Source organism: Ambystoma mexicanum, chromosome 6p, assembly GCF_040938575.1.
Source record: "Ambystoma mexicanum isolate Mex_15411 chromosome 6p, UKY_AmexF1_1, whole genome shotgun sequence".
NCBI lineage: Eukaryota > Metazoa > Chordata > Amphibia > Caudata > Ambystomatidae > Ambystoma > Ambystoma mexicanum.
The window spans coordinates 1,428,083,753-1,428,105,794 of NC_090935.1; the positions used below are offsets into that span (position 1 = coordinate 1,428,083,753).

Consider the following 22,042-nt stretch of genomic DNA (forward strand, 5'->3'; position numbering starts at 1 on the left):
GCGCTGCTCCTACCCCTGCTGGTGCTGGTGTCACATAGCACCATGGGGCCTGCCGATGACCAGGGCAGGCCCCAATCCCCCACAGGCACTGGGTCTGTCGTGTGCTCATGGTTGCAGCACTATGGGGGCCTGCCGGATGTCCATGAAAGGCCACCCACAACAAGCATGAAAGGGGGAGCGCTGGCATATATTTTTGAGATATGCCATGTGATTTGCTTTGCGAGTCACAGCCAGGAAGACCGGGACCAGAGCTGGCACATACATACATTATGTTCTGTGAAGAATAGGAGCATGGAAGTTTGTTTATCCTCATTATCAGACTCGTTATCTTCTTTGGTCACAAGCAGCATAAAAGGAGGTGGGCCGGGGCCCTGGCAAATAATGTTGACAGGCCTCATAATCTGCTTTGAGAATAACCAAGTGAGGGGTTAGCACTGACATATTGTGTTGGGCTCAGGTTCAAAATAACTTCTCAAAAGCGCTTTTCTCAAACTAGTGCAAGAAAAAAAGTGTGCTTCAAAACAGAAGTAAATCAAGCAGAGTTTCCACTGTGGAAATTCCTATGAACTTACCTTTCCTCCTTTCCCTCTTTGCCATGACCATGGTTTTCAAGTTAAATATGGAAGCACCCCCACGTCAAGACCTCCATCTAGCCCCATTATACACTTGTCTCCCGCCTTTTCCATCTGCTTTTTAACCGAGCAGCGGTCTGGGTCCACATGCCTTGTCCTTATGCAGGCATCAGAGGAAGCATGTGTGCATGGTGTGGTAGGGGGTGGGGAGGCCAGACCCTAGTGAACCAAGCACCGCAAATAAAGACAGAGTCACCAGTGGCTGGGTACGTAACTGGCGAGCGGGACGCCGCTCGCCCATTTTATTGAATCAACACGTGACCACAGCCGTCTCAACACACAACATGCTGTGGTTACAGAACCAACATCAGGTGACTGCACCGTAACGTGCTGCAATCCTAACATCCCATGCCAAGGGTAAAGCATGAACATAAAGATAAACTTTATTCCCAACAGCATAAACCAGATCTAGAGTCAATCTGCCCATCTAGCCTTAGCAACTCTCACTCATGCCCTGGCGACCCGGGCCTTCTGGGCCTTCTTCTTCTGTCGCTTCCGTTCGGCCGCCCCTGAGTCTTTTGCCGGTGGCCTCAGCTCCTGCTCTAAGTCGCTTGTTGGTGTTACTGGTTCCTGTTCCAACAGGATGAACACCTCTTCAGTGTCATAGTCCCACTCCAGCACGGCTACCACTTTGTCCTCGTCTCCGTGCTCATCTGGGTCCTCCTCCCTGTTGGCCTCCTCCACCAGGAGTGCCATGGCTTCTTCGGTCTGCCGGTTTCTCCATGGCCCAGGCTCCCTGGCGATTGATGCCCAGGAGGCTCGGCAGAGCTTGGAATAGTGCCATACCTTCTGGCATCGACCACACTGCTGCCCAGCCGCTGGGCACGGCCCTGTATGTGGTAGACCGCCTCTGCAGAAATCACACAGCCTCTGGGGCGTCTCATCCTTTTTCCTTCTTGGTGTGTGCCCCACCCCTGTCACTGAAGTGCTTTTCTTGCTATGTGCTCTGATGGTGTGCACCACCCCCAATTGCACCCCTTTCATTGCCACCTCCATCTGGGTTGACCGCTCCTCAGCCAATTCTTCGGCCCTTATGAGCTCGAGGATGCACGTCAGGGGAATACCGGGTTCATGCAGGATCTGGGGGTTCATGCAGGATCTGGGTGCGCTGCTTGTTGGACCAACATTTCTGACTGATTTGGCCCCTCAGCTCTCCCTCTTCATCAACAAACACACATGTTGCTCCTACCTGGCGCAGCCGGGTGTAAAATGCGTCAATGGACTCAGTGGGCTCTTGCACCAACTGCCGGAGCTGGAACCTTTCATAGTCAACATTGACCATTGGGTCAAAGTAGTTGGAGAGGGCTCTCCCTGCAGCTCTATACGAGCCATCGCCCAGCGGCAGCACTCGGTATAGCCTGTGAACAGGGATGTCATTTCAGCAAAATGCCAGGGGTAGAGGAAAGTGACATCGCATGACCCTTGCTCTCTGATGACATCACCGGAAGTGATGTCATTTGACCCCACCTCGAAGTGACATTACAGGAAGCGATGGAACACAACCTTTCACCCCTTGACAAAACAGGAAGTGGCATCACATAGCATTGTTCCTAAGTACACTACGATATATATGGTTACGATATCACTGTAATGTGATATACATTTCATACAAGAATGAATCACCATATGGATCGTTAATATAAGTGTGTAGAGGCCCATATTGCCAAATTACAGTGATGCAAGCAGACGTCCAAGGCCAAATGATAATAATGTGTTACTATATAGCACTTACGCTTAAGCGCTTTATATAGAACAAATGTACATACAATATCACCCAACCTTTGTTGGTACTCATTTATAAACCTCCGAAGGATGAAAGGCTAACTTGGCCTTGCCAGGATTCAAATCTACAACCTGCAGATCGTAACAGCAAGCGCTCAACCCACTGAGCTATCTTACCAGCTATAGTAAAATAAACAAGTACATGTCTGAATTTTCTCAAAGTCAGAAAGCAAATTACACTCTGTAGTGGATACCAATAAACTGGTAACTGAGATTTAACAGCAGACCAGTTCATCTGCAGGTCTGGTGCAAAGTTGGCCACATGCCAAGCCTGTGCCGATCTACTTTTCAGGTTTCAGAGGTTGGGAAAATGCACACCATTAGGAGGGTTCATAACTGTGTATTAAATAATTTAGAGTAGCGCAGGGAAGGCAGCGCACTCACATGGCATCCCATACTCTGGGCACTTGTTACCTCATACATGCACACAAACATCCAGAACAGCATGCCACGGAGATAGGAAAGTTAGACACATTACAACAAAGCATTACTTGTGGCACAATTAACTCAAGGGCCACTTGCTGTGCTATGGTCAAACATTTCTACATTGTACACAAGCTTTTAGGCACAAGGATTTTGTCAAGTGACCGAGGACACCGAGATGGAATGTCTTGTGATGATCGTAACAGACAACGGCAGAAAAAAACATACTTTAACTGCAACTTGCGAACAGCAAAATACATATAGTTTGTGAAACAAAAGATAAGAGACTCAGCAGCAAAACTCTTAAAGCTGGGCTACGTCCTCAAAGACATATCAGGAAAACCGTAGGCCCTCTCGCCTAACAGCATAACAAGAGATCCCCTACACCATTCGAGATCTCCGAAAGATAAAGAAAGCCATACGAGAAACAGATTCGACCCGGTGAGTACTCATAGACAGAAACCTGATACACAAGACCTCCGGGCTTCAACAAATAACATCTTGAAGTCACTAACAAGGAAAAGTGAAGACAGAAGGAACAGAACCCAATCTAGATCTTTGGACCGAGCAGAACAAGTCGAAAACATGGAGATGTCCACCAGGTAGAAGCCCCCGAAAAAACTGGAAGAGGGCCATGTGGTCCATTGACCTCAATAAAAAGAACATTTACACAGGTTCCCTCAAAGGAAGCAGGAAAAGCCCAAGAAAAGGAAAAACTGCCTCCGCTACACCAGCTGTGGGCCTGGATTCTAAAGGCCTTGTTGACTCACCGAAAATAGCAACCCATGAGAACTTCGAGAGCGGATGCGACAAAACACCAAAGAACAGGAAAACCACTCTGAGGCTGGGCTCATGGAACACCCGAGGCTTCTCCCACCTGACGGCAACGGGCAACGCAGACTTGGCCGCATTTGACATTTTGTGTTTCCAGGAAACGTGGCTGACCGAGAAACCAACCCTAGACGGCTTCGCTATTGCCCTTGCACCAGCCAAAAAAGGAATAAGAGGACGCCCATCTTCAGGTTTGCTTACAGCCATACGCTCAAGAAAAGAGATGAGACTGAAAGAAACCTTGACAACGAACCTCTTTCTACTGACTGTGCTAGTCACATGGAACCATCGAAACGAGGAATCAGGAAAGTTATCTCCAGTCCCGGCAATCATCATGAATACCTATTGGAACCCCAACGCCATATCCAACAGCAGCTTCCTTAGTATGCTGGAAACAGAAATTGATTATGTATACACAACACCAGGCCTCACATATTTTTATCTGTGGATACTTAAACGCAATCTGCACTAAAAAGCACTCGTGCTTGCGCCGTACAATGGCAGAAGAGTGAGGCTGCGACTGGCTAAACCTGATGACTTCAAGAGAACAAGCCAGCCTCGACAGCACATACGTTCCAACAATCGCACGCCTTTGTGGGAAGGTGAGAAATCTTCGGTAACGATTGACCATATTTTTGTCTCACGCTCACTACTGCCATCATTACTTCGTTTGACATCATAAGGACTACTGCAAGCGACCACAATCTTTTGAGCACTACGTGGACATCGTCATACATAGAAAAGCAGATGCCTAAAACAGAACTGGAAGCTAACACCAAAGGCCTTATGCTAAGTGCAAGAAACATCACCAAGGTAACCAACAACTATATCCAGCTTGAAGACTCTGGCTCGACAAACATACAACTGGACTACCGCCCCCTGCTCATTCCCTACAAGAAACCTAAATCAAACCTCGAAGTGGGAACAGAGAACACCAACCGTAAGTTCGCCAAAACCCTGGTCCTAAAAAGAAGATCGCTAAGGAGATTAAAAAGAGTGGCAACCCGAAACAACACCGAGCCAAACAGAAAAGCCCTACTGGCGACATCCAAGGGCTACAGGGCATGGCTGAAGAACTATCGTCTCAGCCTATACCAAAACGTCTTTGAGGAAATGCTGAGGCAGGTTTGTGGGAAAAATTCACACAAGTTTTGGTCCTTGCTCAGATCTACAGACCGCCAGACGAGCGATGCACTAACAAACGGCATAGGTGTGGACGTTTGGGTGACGCATTACAAAAACCTATTCTATGCACCATCTTCGGCAAAACATGCCATAAATGAAACAGATGAAACACTCTGGGTGGAGTTGCATGACAGAGCTGACATCTTAGAAGTCCTTCGAAAGCTCAAAAATTCAAGAGCGCCAGGCCCAGATGGGCTAACAAACATTAATCTGAAAAAAATCCGGAGAAATGGGCGATCTTCATCAGCCTTGTGTTTGAAAGGTGCACTAAAACTAAGGAACTACCAGAATCTTGGACCTCTTTGGTAGTAGTCCCAATTTTCAAGAAAGGCAGCAAAAACAACCCAAGAAACTGCCGTCCTATTGCCTTACTGGACGTGATCGGAAAGGTCTATGGGTCGCTCCTACTATGCCACTTTCAAACCTGGTCAGGAGAAGCAGCATGTGACGACCCCTTCCAGTCGGCTTTCAGGAAGAACGTTGGCACCAACATTAAGATCTTGACCCTGAGCATCCTCAAAAGCAAACCGCTGGCAGGAGGAGCCCGAATATTCCTGGCTTTCATTGACTTAAGCCAAGCGTTTGACCAAGTCGATAGACCAAGACTGTGGGAGAAACCAAGTCGATAGACCAAGACTGTGGGAGAAACTACAAGCGTGGAAATGCCCAACTCCTCCAACCGATTGTAGCCTATCTAGACTACTATACGCGGACGACATCATACTTCTCGACCAGACGGCTATTGGTCTCCAGAGACAGCTGACCAACTTTGCGCAATATATTGCCACTAACCACCTGGAAATCAATAAGAGCAAGACGAAAATCTTGTCTCTAGGAAAGGGGAAGAGTAAGACCAGAAAGCTACAACTGGCAGCTTGATGGCGCAACAATTGAAAAGGTACCAGAATTCAAATATCTCAGAGTCATGCTGGACAGCTTACAGCAAGAGATGGCTATGCAAAACACCTTAGAAGAAACAATGAGAAGCTTAACTTCTCAGGCACAAGCAGTTGACAAAAAGTATGGCCGGGTCTCACTATTGCCTGTTATAAACTTCTACAAAGCCAAAGTTGTCCCATCGATTTGCTAAGGCGCGGAAGCCATGCCAACCTTGCCCAATAAGATCTGGAAATCACTCGAAAGCTACTTCTGGAGAAAGGTTCTCACCCTGCCAAATTCAACACCAATGGTTTTGATAAGACGCGAACTGAGCCAGCTGTCGCTGGAGGCAGTGGCGGAACGAAATGCCATGATGTTGTATAGGAAAATTCAGCTGGAAAACCGGCCTAAGTTACTTGAGGCTATAAACGCAGAGCTAACAAGCAGATGCTGCAACCTTCTAAACCAGTGGGAAAAAGAACAGGAGAAAAAAATGTGTGAGATCCAAAGTTCGAAAAAAGAATTGATTGAGAATCCAACAAAGATCCAAAAGAAAATGAATGAATCAGACTGATCTCAACATACGACTCAGCTGCAACATACAAACTGGTCGTCCATCTGCCGCCACAAGCACGGAAACTCCACGAACTACAATCTTTTGTGGGAAAATATCCAAATAGAAATCTCAGAAACACATTTTTGAGAGCCCGTCTGAATCTCCTCCACACAAATGAAATCCTAGCAATCACAGGCCTGTCTCCATCCAATAAATGCAGATTCTGCAAAAACCAGAATGAGGTTGAAACAACGAGACATGTCATACTATCATGCCCAGGGGTCGAAAACATCAGGAAACCCTACCTGGGAAACATCCTAGCCTCAGCCCACATCTACAAAGAAGACATTTGGTGGAAAAGGCTGATTGGAGGTGAGAAAACAGCATGGCTGACGGCCATGGCCAAAATCATGGACCTGATTTTAACAACTATGACGACCGACAAAGAAAACCAAAATGAAACAGAGACTTAAGCAAAACCTGTCGACTTAGCTTGTAAAAAACACTTTTTGGTTAAACCAAGAGTAAAAAAATTAATAAATAAATGTCGTTTTTGTCTGCATTGTGAATTTGTGGTGTTTAAGAACAGACTAAATCAGACTAAATCAGTGACTGACGCCCTGAAGTGTCCCTAAAATAAACCTTGAATGAGTCTAGCAATTATTGTATAGAATTCCAGAAAGACTATTTGTTATTCCTATTCTTTCTTATTTAGGGTCACTGCTCAAAGTGTTACACTTGTGGAACCCTCTGTTTTTTTAAGAGGCCTGAGCAAGAAAGCCAGCCACTTCAGAAACAAAGAACCACATTTTAGGGGTAGCAAGGTAGACCACAGGTGTAGCAAGGGAGACATCAGGGGCCGCAATTACGACCCCTTACAGCCCCACAATGACATCCCTGTCTGTGAACCTTGCTTGCTTCCTGTGTAGAGCAGCAGGAGCGTCTTCTTTTTGATATCTCGTCTATCTCCGCTACTTCAAAGAACATGTCTGGTAGTTCGAGCCAATGTGCCCAGTTTGGGCCTAGGGTTGCAGGGCTAGCTTTACATGTCTGGTCGTTCGAGCCAATGTGCCCAGTTTGGGCCTAGGGTTGCAGGGCTTACTTTCATGTCGAACTTCGGCACCGGGTGGCTGTGGAACAGCATGGTTGTGGGCAGTGCAGTGCACCTTAGGCTTGGGCTGGGTGTCATGAAGTTGGTACGTCCTTCTGGTGTGAGCCCAGTCCCTCGGGCAGCGGCCCGCTGCCACTGCTGGCAAACATCGAGCCCTGCATCATGCTGAGCCTCCCACTCTGTGGGAGCACTCCTTTGTCCACCTCTTTTGACTCTGCCGCACGAGCTCCCACCTGAAGGCCGCAGCCGAAGAGGTCACTACGTCTGGGTGCTGTTCCACCACTCCGGGCAAGGGGTCTGGGCTCCTGGACGACGCTGACAGCTGGTGGGTGCTGGGCAATTCTCGCCTTGTGTCAAGCTGGCTGGGGGGTACCAGTGCTGCCTTGATGCTGCTCTATAGCTGGTGGGTACCGGTGCTGCCTTGATGCTGCTCTCCACCAACACTATCTCCGGTCAATGGTCAGCCTGCCCACAGCCTCCCCCAATGGTTCACCCAATCCCTTTGCTGGGTTGATGGGCTGTTTGGGGTAATATTTTATTTTTGTGTGTGGGGCTGTCGTGGGCGTTGCTGCCGCATGGGCTCTTCACTGCGGCCGCACAATCACTCTCGTATGGAGAGCCTCGGCCACGACTAACATGTCTGGTGGGGCCCCTGCTCCGCCAGCCGTACCTTGATAAGAGCCTCCTTCTCTTTATTGTGTTTCCAGGGGCCCTGCGCTCCACCACAGGGAGAATTGTGGAGGCGGGAGCCCAGGGACTCGCTGCTTTCCTCCGCCACCGCCGTTCTCTTTCTCCTCCCACTGCCTGCTCCCCACCACGAAACAATTGCTGAGGCAGGAGCGCAAGCAGACACATTGCGGGCGTGGACCGGCGGCACACCAGCTGCCCTGCCGGATGGGTCTCTCCACTTTGCGCACTGTGAGCACCTCCTCCCTTCTGTTTTTTCTCTCTAAAGTTCGACAACCCCACACCTGGGGAAGAAGGGACCCACCCCGCAGGTACCACTGACGCACCGGGAGGACAGTGGTGCCGCGGGACACACCTGCCACCGGAAGATCCACCACAGGGAGCCAGACAATGCTGTGTGCGTCAGGGAGGCCGGCGCACACACGAGTTCAACAAACTCTTGTCGCTAGTTGTTGTAGGGGCTGGGGAGGCCAGGCCCTAGTGAACCAAGCAATGCAAATAAAGACACAAAGTCACCAGTGGCTGGGTACGTAACTGCCGAGCAGGAAGCCACTCGCCCCTTTTGTCGAATCAACACACGGGACCACAGCCGTCTCAACATACGGTGTGCTGTGGTCACAGAACCAATATCAGGTGACTGCACCATAACGTGTTGCAGTCCTAACACACGGTATGGTGTTGCTCTTTGAAGAGTTTGGGTCATAAAGTAGTCATGGCACGTTGATAATTAAAGGAGTCTTGCACGCAATTGCCTGAAAATGGCAGCAGACTCCATGATTGGCAAACTGGTGACTGTGTGCATTTATTGCTTGGTCTGCCGTGTTATCACAGCCTGTGTGTTCCCCCTGGCCCATGTGCCCACGGAGCTAGGGACTGTCTGCTGGGTGGTCCCTGCCCACCTGTCCGACTGGGTGATTCCAATCGAAGCAGGGTGTTCCCACTGGCGTAACAGGGCAGGGGGCCCCACTTGGAGAAAATAAAGTGTAAACAAATATTTTTTCAATTTCTTTTTTTAATAAAATAAAATATCTCTTTTTGAATTCACTCTGCATACATAAAGAAATTATTTCTTTAACAGAAATAATTTCTTTATGAAGGCAGATTGACTACAAAAAGAAACTTGATTTTTGAAGTCCGAGGACTCCCCCAGCCCATGACATGGAAGACCCCAGGCTGGAGACCTCCATTTCATGGGGACGGGGAGTCTTATGACTTCAAAAAGAAATAGTTTGTTTTTGAAGTCACTCTGCCTTCATAAAGAAATTATTTCCGTTATGGTTTGGTCCTTAACGGAAATAATTTCTTTATGAAGTCAGAGTGACTTCAAAAACAAACAATTTCTTTTTGAAGTAATAGGGCTGCCTTCAACCCCATGCCGTGTGGGTGTGTGAGTATTTATTATGAAAGGGCGTACACTTAAATGTGTAGGTGGCTGCCTGTGTGAGTGCATGGTGAAAGGGTGCACACAAATGTATGGGCGGCTGGGTGTGCGTGTGTGCGTGTACGGTGAAAGGGTGCACACTTAAATATATGGGTGGCTGCCTGGGTGTGCCTGCATGGTGAAAGGGTGCACACTTAAATGTATGGTGTGTGCCTGGGTGTGTGTGCCTCTATTGTGAAAGGGTGCACACTTAAATGTATGGATGGCTAGGTGTGCGTGTGTGTATCTGGTGAATGGTGTGTCGGCTTGTGTTCAGGGGCACAACAAAACCTACATTTCGGGGGGGGGGGCTTATTCTTCAAATGTTGAGAGAGGCGCTAACTTCACTGGCAGTGGGGGCGCGTCTAACTTATTTGTGTGGGGGCATCTAACTTCTTTATGCATTTTTATGAGACTATTCTAGTGCAGCTTCAATGTTACAAGCAGTTAACTCTCATTTAAGTCTGAAAGAACCCACTTATGGACTACTGTGAGAATGGGCGGTCTTCGGTTCCCTCTTTACCCTTCCAATCACTCCCCTGGCATGCAAGTACAAAACCCAGATCACAATTTAAATTGACTTAAAAAATTGGCATTTGAATGCAGGTACTAACAGTGAAATGCTTTACGTTAGTAATTGCTGGGCCCTTGTTAACAGCGAAACACAGGTGCTGTTTAATATCTGTGTCCTGTTCTGTCCGGCAACTGCTCTGAAGGTCAGCCAGGTTGAGTTAACATAGCCCAAAATTTCATGGGCGGTGGGGATGGGGGTGCTGAAGCCCAGTCAACTCAATAATGGTGTTACACCACTACTTGTGTTTATTGCCTTGATTACTTATTGCTAATTGTCATTACTCCTAGTCCTATTCTTCCTCATCCCTGTACTTGTGTATGAAGCATTACTTGTGTATGAGGCACTCTGCCTCATACACAAGTACTGGGATGAAGTAGAGGTACATGGAGGTAATGCCTGACTTAGCTACCTGTAATCTTCATTACTCCTAGTCCCACTCCTCCTCATCCCAGTACTTACCTATGAGGCAAGGAGCCTCATACGTAAGCTCTGGAACAAGGAAGAGGGGCATGAAGGAGATTATGGGCCAAGGAGCTGATTTTGGAGGTTGGGGTAGGGGTGGCAGGGAGAGGGGATGTGTGGGAGTGGGATTGTGCAATAAATCATAATGGTTGTCCATGTCCAGTCTACACAGGCAGGATATGTGGTACTAGTGACTAGAGAGGCATTTTGGTGCAGCCAGTCTAGTCTGACTTTTTTTAACTGCGCATTTCTGATAAAGCAGTCCTGCTAAGTGTAATGGCCTGGCTAGACTGGCATTTGGGTGCTGCCAGTCTAGCCGTTTCTTACTGCGGCATTGTATTTTTTTTGGGCATCTGTGATAAAATGATATGATATGATATAAATCATTTATAACACAACTGTACACAAGTGTTTCTAGGCACGACAAGACAAGGAAAGGTAGATAGAGGGAGGACAAGACAAACAATCTTACTAGGCCTTGTGTCATTCAGATCGTGCAAGTGCGAGAACGAGAAATACAAAGGGAAAGGCAGGGGGGTGTGCAAGGAAGAGGGGAGGGGAAAACAGGGCAGTAATGCTCTGAGTAAGTGAAGTCGGCAGCGCAGCCCATAAGTGCGTGGTAGGCCCGGAGGGAGTGCAAGGGTGACTGATCAAGAAAGAGCCTGGACTCAGTGAGACTCTGAGGGTAGCCAAGCAACTAGTCAGTACAGCAGACAGGTAGGTCAGCAGAGGAGAAGAGGAAAGTTTTGAGCTGCTTCCGGAACTTCAGGTGGTCCGCTCAAGTTTGAGAGGGGCAGGGAGGCCATTCCTGGGGGAGGCACCTGCAGAGGAGAGAGATCTACCTCCCACTCTCTGCCGGAGAAGCGTCTAACCCTTAGAGAGTTGGAGGTAGCTGTGGGAAGGGCTCGAGAAGGAAGGTATTTTCGAAGAGTGTTGGATGTAGTGTGGGCACAACCCCAGAAAGCCTTGTGGACAATGCAAAGGGTCTTGAACTTGACCCTTGCAGCCACCCGGAGCTAGTGGAGAGATTTCAGGCTGGAGAGATATGATCCCTGGGCTTGAGGCCAAGGATAAGTCTGACAGTCCTGTTCTGGATTAGTTACAGAGAGGAGAGTAGAAGAAGGCAGATTGAGAAAGAGGCTGTTGCAGGAGTCCAGCCTAGAGAGAAACAGGGCTCTGGAGACAGTGACCTTCTGGGAGGAAGTGTGAAAGGGAAAAGTCCCTTTGAGCAGGAGCAGCTGTTAGTGGGACTTCTTGGCGACGTACGAGATGTGAGGAGAGAAAGAGAGAGTGGAGTCGAAGATGACACCAAGGTTCTTTGCCTAGCAGGAAGGCGAAGGAAGAGGGCCCAAGGTGGGCAGCCAAAGTGAGAGAGGGAAAGCCGGGGCAGGGGTCCCAGTGAGAAGGATCTCCGTCTTAATGGCATTAAGGCAGAGATCGTTGGAGGCGCACCAATCCTGAATCACGGATTGACAGTCAGGAATGAGCGAGAGAGGAGAGGAGCCTGAAGGAAAGCTGAGTTTCATCTGCATAACACGGAAAGTTAGAGGAGAAGGTAGAGATCAGGTGGGCCAAAGGGGCCAAGTAGAGGTTGAAAAACCAGGGTGAGAGGAAAGAGCCCTGGGGAACGCCACAGATAGAGAAAGAGGTGGCAGAGAGAGAGTGACCAAGTTGGACCTGGGAGGGGTAGTCCAAGAGGAAGGTTAGCCACTCTAGGGCCTGATCCGTGATGCCCAGGTTCTCACAGAGTTGATTGATCAGGATGGTGTGGTTGACTGTGTCGAAAGTAGAGGAAAGATCAAGGAGGATTAGGACATAAGGAATGCTGGAATCAAGGTTAGAGAGCAGATCTTCACAGGTGTTTTCAGGAGAGTAGTTTCCGTGCCTCTGGCAGCTCTGATGCCAGACTGATGGCCATGGAGACAACCAACAGATTCAGTGTGGAGAGTAAGCTGGGAGATGGGCAGCTATTCCAAGAGTTTGCCCAGGAAAGGGGTGATGGAGATTGGCTGATGGTTTGCTGGGCAGGTAGGATCGGCAGATGGCTTCTTGAGGAGTGGGTGCACACTGGAGTGCTTAAGGGGCGAGGGGGAACGTTCCTGTGGCGAAAGAGTGATTACAGAAATCGTCCAAGGACTGAGCGAGGGTGTCAATATGGTCCTTGGTGGTTCTGGAGGAGCAGGGGAGCACCTGTTTGGACGACACGTTCATAGATCAGACTTGTCTCGAAACCTCGTCAGGTGTTGTCAGAGAGAAAGAGGAGAAAGGAGGAGGAGAGGTAGAGATGGCCAAAGGGAGGCGAGAGAGGAAGAGGAGATAGAGGCCAGGATGTCCTAAGTTTTAGCAGAGAAGTGAGAGGCCAGAGCCATACAGCGGGCGTGGGAGGGAACAGGAGAGGTAGAGACTGCAACAGGATTGACCAGTTCCTTGCAGATTTTAAAGAGTTTGGCTGTGTTGTTAGAGGCCGCAGAGACGCAGGCTTGAATGTGTGTTCTCTTCTTGATGAGTCTTATTGCTTCGACTGGCATTTTGGTGCAACCAGTCTAGGTATGTCTAAATGTGGCCTGGCATGCTTTACTGTCATGCTATTACGTGTCTATACTGGTCTACATTGTGCAGCCAGTGGGACATGTTTTCAATTTGACATGGCATTTTTAATAGCAAATCATTAATGTTCCTGTGCACTGTTGGTGACTTGCATGTATTGGATTTGTGTTACCTTACAAAACATTTGCAAACACTCTGGCCGTTTGGCCAATTTTTCTCAGAAAGTGTGCTGCATATTGCATTAAAACACATAATTATATTTTTCTCCTAGTACAGTGTGCGGCATACCCCTTCAGCAGCACTGTTTGTGTGTATTGTGCAAGCGTGATAATCTAGGCCCGGCCAGAGTGTGGCACGACCACGTGATTTGTTGCCGAGGGGGGGGGGCTCAGCATGGCTCACAGGGCGGGGGGGCACATTTTGTATTACGCCACTGGCTGTTCCCCCTCTTTTCTGGAGACTGCGGCTGCAGCGTAAGCTGTTCTGCTGGGTGCTCCCGGCAACTGTGTTGGCGACGGGGAAAGCATAACCTGGGCATTTGTCCAATAGCTATGCCGTTGTATCCAACATTACTCATTTTGTCAGCCCCTTTCGTTTCCCCTCCAGTAAGGTGCTGCATGAGACATTTCCTTTGATTTGGCATAACAAGGCCGCAGATTTATTTTTACATATACATAACCACTGTAAACAGGTATTAAAAATTAGTTCCAAAAGGTGTGGCGACTGCTCCTCGTCCTTTTTCCCCCTTTACCTCCATATTGTTTGCAGGCACAACTCCCCCAAGGCCTTCGAGTCTGAGAAATCGCCTGCCCCTGCAGGTCTTTGCGGACTGGGGAAGCGCCGTTTGTTGGGGGGAAGTTGAGCCCCAATTGCTACCGCCCGACCCCCCCGCCGTTTAGGCTCCCAGGAGGCGCTGTCTAGAATGGGCGAAGCCCCTTCCGGTTTAGCAATGGCTCATTCGGAGTCTTTGTCTTATCATAGGTTGCCACAACCCGCCTGTCCATCCTGCGACAACGACGTCCAGGCTCTGTCATAACTGTAGGGTGGGAGGGTGGGAAAACGAAGTCCTCCACTTTTGGCGGGCGCCCAGCTGCTGGAAGAGCTGCAAGTGCCCTGCGCCGGGCGCCCGCCGCTTTTATGTCCCAAGCCCCGCCTCCTTCCTTTGTTGCCCTTCGCGGGCTTTCCCGGGCTCTTGTCGCCCTCTCCTCTGGCTCCTTTGCCGCCCTCTCCCCTGCCCCTGGGGGGGAGGGGCGAGAGAGCGTCCAGGAGGAAGGCCCCTGCCCCGGTTATCGGGGTGCCTCCTCCACTTGCTGCGCTCTCCGTTCGTCACCTTCATAACCTGGGCATTTGTCCAATAGCTATGCCGTTGTATCCAACATTACTCATTTTGTCAGCCCCTTTCGTTTCCCCTCCAGTAAGGTGCTGCATGAGACATTTCCTTTGATTTGGCATAACAAGGCCGCAGATTTATTTTTACATATACATAACCACTGTAAACAGGTATTAAAAATTAGTTCCAAAAGGTGTGGCGACTGCTCCTCGTCCTGCTTCCCCCTTTACCTCCATATTGTTTGCAGGCACAACTCCCCCAAGGCCTTCGAGTCTGAGAAATCGCCTGCCCCTGCAGGTCTTTGCGGACTGGGGAAGCGCCGTTTGTTGGGGGGAAGTTGAGCCCCAATTGCTACCGCCAGACACCCCTGCCGTTTAGGCTCCCAGGAGGCGCTGTCTAGAATGGGCGAAGCCCCTTCCGGTTTAGCAATGGCTCATTCGGAGTCTTTGTCTTATCATAGGTTGCCACAACCCGCCTGTCCATCCTGCAACAACGACGTCCAGGCTCTGTCATAACTGTAGGGTGGGAGGGTGGGAAAACGAAGTCCTCCACTTTTGGCGGGCGCCCAGCTGCTGGAAGAGCTGCAAGTGCCCCTGCGCCGGGCGCCCGCCGCTTTTATGTCCCAAGCCCCGCCTCCTTCCTTTGTTGCCCTTCGCGGGCTTTCCCGGGCTCTTGTCGCCCTCTCCTCTGGCTCCTTTGCCGCCCTCTCCCCTGCCCCTGGGGGGGAGGGGCAAGAGAGCGTCCAGGAGGAAGGCCCCTGCCCCGGTAATCGGGGTGCCTCCTCCACTTGCTGCGCTCTCCGTTCGTCACCTTCATAACCTGGGCATTTGTCCAATAGCTATGCCGTTGTATCCAACATTACTCATTTTGTCAGCCCCTTTCGTTTCCCCTCCAGTAAGGTGCTGCATGAGACATTTCCTTTGATTTGGCATAACAAGGCCGCAGATTTATTTTTACATATACATAACCACTGTAAACAGGTATTAAAAATTAGTTCCAAAAGGTGTGGCGACTGCTCCTCGTCCTGCTTCCCCCTTTACCTCCATATTGTTTGCAGGCACAACTCCCCCAAGGCCTTCGAGTCTGAGAAATCGCCTGCCCCTGCAGGTCTTTGCGGACTGGGGGAGCGCCGTTTGTTGGGGGGAAGTTGAGCCCCAATTGCTACCGCCAGACACCCCCGCCATTTAGGCTCCCAGGAGGCGCTGTCTAGAATGGGCGAAGCCCCTTCCGGTTTAGCAATGGCTCATTCGGAGTCTTTGTCTTATCATAGGTTGCTACAACCCGCCACGCCAAAGGTGGGTTACCGCCCACCGTGGCTCCCCCTTCTCCTATTTTGTAGTTCTAGCAGTTCTGAGTACACCTTGCTGACCGGTGCAACTCCGTCTATCCTCCTTTGACCAGGGATTTCACCTTTGCCCGTTGTGCCTGATCTAGGGATACTTCAGTCCCCTCCCTCTTTCTGTCATACCTTGACCTGCTCTTGCACAACCGGCTCCCGGTTTGACCACCGCTTTGAGGCCAACTGCCTCCCCTTTCCTCAAACCATCCCTTGGTAGCCCCAACTCTCTCAACCCTCTGTGCCTGCTATCCCCCTGCCCCTGCAGGTGATTCTGGGCTGAGAGAGAGCTATTTGTTCGAAGAAGCGGAGCCCTCGTTGCCACCACCAGACGCCCCTGCCGTTTTAGGCTCCCAAGAGGCTCTGGCCCGACTCCGTTTCTTGCGTAGTCCAACCACCTCCTTTGTAGACACCGCTCTCTCAACCCTCCATGCCTGATACCCACCTGCCCCTGCAGGTGTTTTGGACTGAGAGAGCGCAATTTTCTCGAGGAAGCGGAGCCCTCGCTGCCCCCACCAGACGCCCCTGCCGTTTTAGGCTCCCAAGAGGCGCCGGTCCGACTCCATTCCTTGCCCAACCGTCTCCTTCGTGGACACAATTCCCTGCACCCTCCGTGCCTGATACCACCTTGCCCCTGCAGATGTTTTTGGGCTGAGAGGGTGCCATTTGCTCGAGGAAGAGGAGCCCTTGTTGCCACCACCAGACGTCCCTGTTCTTTCAGGCTCCCCAGGGGGGCTGGTCCGACTCCGTTCCTTGCCTTGTCCAACCATCTCCTTCGTAGACACGACTCTCTCAACGCTCCGTGCCTGATACCACCTTGCCCCTGCAGATGTTTTTGGGCTGAGAGAACACCATTTGTTCGAGGAAGCGGAGCCCTCGTTGCCACACCAGACACCCTTGCCTGTATTTGAACAGAAAACAATTTGTTATCCACCCAATGCAGACATGAGGCATACTGTGGACACTTGTAGGCTGTGTCCCAAAAGCATTGCCTCGTGGATAGGTACCTTCCCTCATACATAAATGCCTTTGTCAGCTGAGTGAATAATTGACCACCCTGTCATCTCCGGGAAATCTTGGTTGGTGCAATCGCTACCTGTCCGTATGGATCATCTCCCCCAAGGAATGCCTCCCGGAAAACACTTTCGAATGGCTCCTGAAAACCAACCAGCATATTATCCCTCGACCTTCCTCATAACTACTAAGTACTCCCATATCTAAACAACTTCAGGCCATGCTACAGCCTTCTGCAGAATTGCATTCTGGTATTTGTAGTCTCGTTATCCAGAAGTGGGGCTTATTTGTATCCATACAACCTATACTATTAGCCATAATTTTATTATCCACCCGCCATGTTTCCGCTAATCTTTCAGTAATTGTGCCTCTTAAAAGAATGTTAAGTCCTGTGGCACGCTATCCTGTCCTAAAGACGTAGAAACCCACTTTAAGAAACCTTTACTCGGTCCAGATGCACCCTAACATTTTTCTTGGATGTTGCATAAAAGTCCAGACACGCGAGTTCCGCACGTTGCTGTGCTATGGCAAATGTACTTAACTATTCACCTCCCGCGGGAGGGACCAGTGACTCACTACGCGCAGCAGTGCCCCCCCCACGCAACAGTACCCGGGGCTGTCCCCCCAATTGCCTGGCCATATGCCCCCCTGCCGTAAAGCCAAGCCGATCAACCCAGGAGATATACCCGCACCCATCTCTCAAACCCAACAGTTGTGGGCTGTGTATACGCCTAAGGGATACGCCAGGCACAATCCCCTGGCCATGCACCCTTCTTGCACCTGCTACCATCGATGGCTAGTAAATACCCCAATATTCCATGGCCTTGTGCGTACACCTGTTACCATCAATGTACAGTAATACCACGGGCAACCATATCCCGTGGCCATGCACTTACACCATGTTTGCACCTACTAACATCAATGGTCAGAAAATCCCTATTCGTAGCAAGTATTCCCTATTATTCGTGTGGACATTACTGGAAACCAACTCTGATTACTTTTGTTTTTTGGAAAAGCCAATCCCATGCCTGTGTAATGAAAGAAAATGTCTTCACTGTAAAGCCGCCATTTTTCCATTTCCAAAACAATAGAAAGCACTTTGACCAATGCGTAGCAGCTGCATGAAATCCGCCTTACTTAGAAATGCATATGGCAAATGCCTAAACGCTTTCTGGGACTTAGTCTTGCAGGTATACAGGGCACTAAACCCCGGCCAGGGGCATGACTGCGTCTGGCATAAATTAATTTACCGAATAAAAGCCAATCTGATACCAATCCTGTGCCCAACTACCATTCCCATAATGCACCAAAATGGGCTCAAAACCTTAAACGCAAACTCCTAAACACGGCCACTGACCCCATTTCATTTCAGCCCGCAAGTATTGCAGCAGTTCTTTAAAGCTGTGCCCGTACCTGGACCTCACTTGTAAAGGCACAACATTGCCACACCAACCTTAGGGGTTATCCGTTCCTTATGCAATCACGGCCTCCAACCATACCAGCGAACACTGCGCCTATACCATACTGTGCATTGCCCATTGACCCTAAGCGAACCCTCGTAAGTGAAAAGCTCGCCCTGTTTCGTCCCAAATGCACATCACACCTGCTTATACCGCTGTAAGTAGCGAACTGACCAGTTATATTACAACCCCAATATCTTTGTTGATCCCCTGAGCTACAGAAACATGGGGGGAGAGGCCACCCCTAAATGCAAAATCGCGCCTTAAAAACACTAGCGTACCGGTGCGTTACAACTGGCCTATCATAAAATTCCCCCGCACTTTGCTATTACGTCCATGCTATACTTCTTAGCCCACATTTGTGCCCATGTCGCACCATCATGCAACTCAGTCCTACCATCTTGCCTCGTGGTGCTCCGACACCCGACACCAGAGTCCAGCCATAATGCTTAATAACAACATTTTGTCCCCGCTGCCTCGTGATGCACCCCCTAACGTTGGAAAGAGGCATGCCATAATCCTTGCAGCGCAACTGGGTGCTACCTGCCTCGTGGCGCTCCCACACATAATGTAAGGCATCATTCAATACTGTTTATAGTGCCCTTTTGTAGTCCCTGCCCAGAGGCCTCCCCCATCCCTTGGGAAGAGTCGTATCTGCTTGTCCCGCCGTTGCAAACGTCAGATCTTTCCTTTTCGTACCGACAGTTTAAATAGTTCCCAAGGAGGCGTTTGACAGTAACATGTGTCGTAAATTGTGCAATTTAACGATACCGTACAGTAACTGGACAAAACTGCTAGGCGCACAGTGAAGTAACACACCATAGTAGCTTCTACGCATTGTCACTTTCGTGACGCCCCTCCCGTGCCTGCAATACTAAACCAGTTGACCACAACTACTACTGCCCGCAAAACCGCAATGGAAGAATTCATGCCCGCCTTTCTAGAACCTCTTAATAATTGTGTATGAACTATGTTAGGTTACTCATACCGTGTTTAATACCCAGGGGCTTCTATGCGCGGAACGAACCTGGAGTGCTTTGTACCGTCATGCTCCCAAGGTGAGCACGTTACCCCTTGAGCTATCCTCCTCCTTATAAAGTAAGAATGCCGCCTTAAAACCAAATTGCCCCGAACCACCGCCGGTTTAGGAGAACAGTTTCTTATCCATTAGGCCACCGGGACCACTCGTGTGTGACAACCCACCCAGTGCTGTGTTAACAGAAACCACGCGCCTGATCTGCGTGTTGCGGACAACCTCAGCTCCCAACTCCAACTTTCCTAAAATGTGTCACCTGGGTGGGCATTAGATCGGTACCCACGTCCGACCCCTAAGGTGCCATATGTAATTTACTCCGCAAGTTCTGCTGCAGCGCTTATTAATGTGCGAAATCGGACCACTACTCCCACAATTATTCCTTAGTTGTATACTCCTACTTAGTTCCACAACGATTGCCCTAACGCAGCTTCGCCCAACTGAGCTGTTGGACTGGACACCCTGCATCAAAAGCACCTAAAACCTTAAACCCCTGCGGCAATTCCCATAAGATCGACCGCCGACCAGCTCCCTTATTGTCGTTTAATACGAGCGCGTACCCCGAGGGGACAGACACCCCGGAGTGACGTAGACCCAGCGCGGAGATGTCATGACCCAAAACCAAGCCCGAGTAACATTTAGGTTTGCTGTGTTGCAGCACAAAAAATCAATCGGGCTCGCCGCCACACGACCCCACTAGGACCCACATAATGAAGAGGCCATCCAAACCGCTGACGCTGCACCTGGAAACATAACAACGGGTAACTCGAGTAATGAGGGCAGCCTGCTTCTGCTCTATGTGCCCGCGAAGAAAACAATAATTTGGCACTTATATAGCGCTACGAACCCTCAGGTATCTGAGCGCTTCTTATTATTACCCATGGTGTGTGGTGCTCATTTATCGACCTCGGAAGGATGAAAGGCTGAGTTTGGCCCCGCCCGGATTCGAACCTGCGTTAGCAGGCTCTGCACCGATGTCAAAGCGAGTGTTCTACTCGCTGTGCCACTTGAAACAGATACTTTACGACGCGTTTCTTCTCGAGTGGATGTTCCCATTGCCAAACGTTTCTAAACTTCCAGCCCTTTTCCTCTGAACACAGGAACACTTTTTTGATTTATCTCAGTAGCACAGGGGTTATGAACTGAGGAGACCGATCGTCACGGAATTAACCCCATATGCGCCCGCCGCCGCTTCAAAAGCGCTTAAACTTAAACCCCTGCAGCAACCCACCTAACCTCGATCGCCGACCCGCTCCCTTACTCTCCTATTAATACGGAGAGCGCACCCAGCTACTTCTGAAGCGACAACAGCGCATATATGGCGCTATATCCACCCCGCTCCGCCGCTTCAAAAGCGCTTAAACTTAAACCCCTGCAGCAACCCACCTAACCTCGATCGCCGACCCGCTCCCTTACTCTCCTATTAATACGGAGAGCGCACCCAGCTACTTCTGAAGCGACAACAGCGCATATATGGCGCTATATCCACCCCGCTCCTTACCCGACGCATACTCCTTGCTGGAACACCATCCACTCCTTCACTGGAAATCTCCTTGCTGGAACACCATCCACTCCTTCACTGGAAATCGCCCCAACATCGCCACTCTTCGTCTTTCTGGGTCGAAAAAAGCACTCCTGCAGCCACAGAATCGCGGGATCACAGACTCACAAACAGCAACCGAAAACAAAGTCCTCCACTTTTGGCGGGCGCCCAGCTGCTGGAAGAGCTGCAAGTGCCCCTGCGCCGGGCGCCCGCCGCTTTTATGTCCCAAGCCCCGCCTCCTTCCTTTGTTGCCCTTCGCGGGCTTTCCCGGGCTCTTGTCGCCCTCTCCTCTGGCTCCTTTGCCGCCCTCTCCCCTGCCCCTGGGGGGGAGGGGCAAGAGAGCGTCCAGGAGGAAGGCCCCTGCCCCGGTTATCGGGGTGCCTCCTCCACTTGCTGCGCTCTCCGTTCGTCACCTTCATATCCTGGCTGCATCGCAGTGAAAGTGCAAGGAATGTGTTCGCAAGTGGTGCTGCTCTCTGGCTTGTCCAGGGCCGCAGGCAGGGACTGTTCCGTGCTATGTGGTTGAAGTTTTGCAATCTAAAGTAGAGACACAAGGGGAATTCGCGCTGCCGTCCGCACTTATTCATATTCACCCATAGCGGTGCCTGTGCTCTGCGGGGACTGGTGTCAGTTCCAGAGTCGGAGCTTCGTAGATAGGGAAATAAAAAAGGGACTCGAGCGGCTCTATGCGCTCGTTGTGATATGCCTACCTACACAGTGAAATAAAGGCATTTCTTTTGTGAGTCAGTTGTGCACTTCGCCAGGGACAGTATCTGATGCCTGCCCACACTCTGCCAGCACAGTAAGCTGAGGAAAAGCGAGAGGGGCGACTCCTGATGGATTCCCTGTAGGGGGCTGTGTTTGAAAGGATTGTGAGGATGCAGAAAATGCTGTTGGAAAGTGTTTTTGCTCACATTTGCCATGCTCCATTATCAAAGTTTTCTCTGAATAGAGTATCTAAGACAGTGGTTTGTCCATGCTCGAAGAATTGACAGGAGGATTATCTGTCAAGAAGGAGGGTGCCCGGTACGTTTGTCATGGTGTGTGTTTGAGCAGTGTGAACATACATTAAAACGACAAGTGTCCTGGAGTTTGCATGAGGCTCAGAGCACCTGGGCCAAGGGCCAAGGATACAAGCCGGGTGAAAGTACACCATTGTGCGCCCTCTTGCCTGCACACATACTAAAACACTGTGGCACACCATTTTCTGTACGTGCACATGGCGCGTGAGCATCTG

The 22,042-nt window shown here is 50.1% G+C and overlaps 1 long non-coding RNA gene across 1 annotated transcript in view; it reads right to left on the reverse strand.

The window, feature by feature from the left end:
* Window positions 1–21,411, reverse strand: part of LOC138510468 (uncharacterized) — a 36,138-nt gene extending 14,727 nt beyond the window's left edge. Inside the window, exon 1 of the long non-coding RNA XR_011280395.1 lies at window positions 20,764–21,411. This is a non-coding gene — a long non-coding RNA (uncharacterized lncRNA). The remainder of the gene's footprint in view (window positions 1–20,763) is intronic.
* Between the last annotated feature and the right edge of the window lie 631 nt (window positions 21,412–22,042).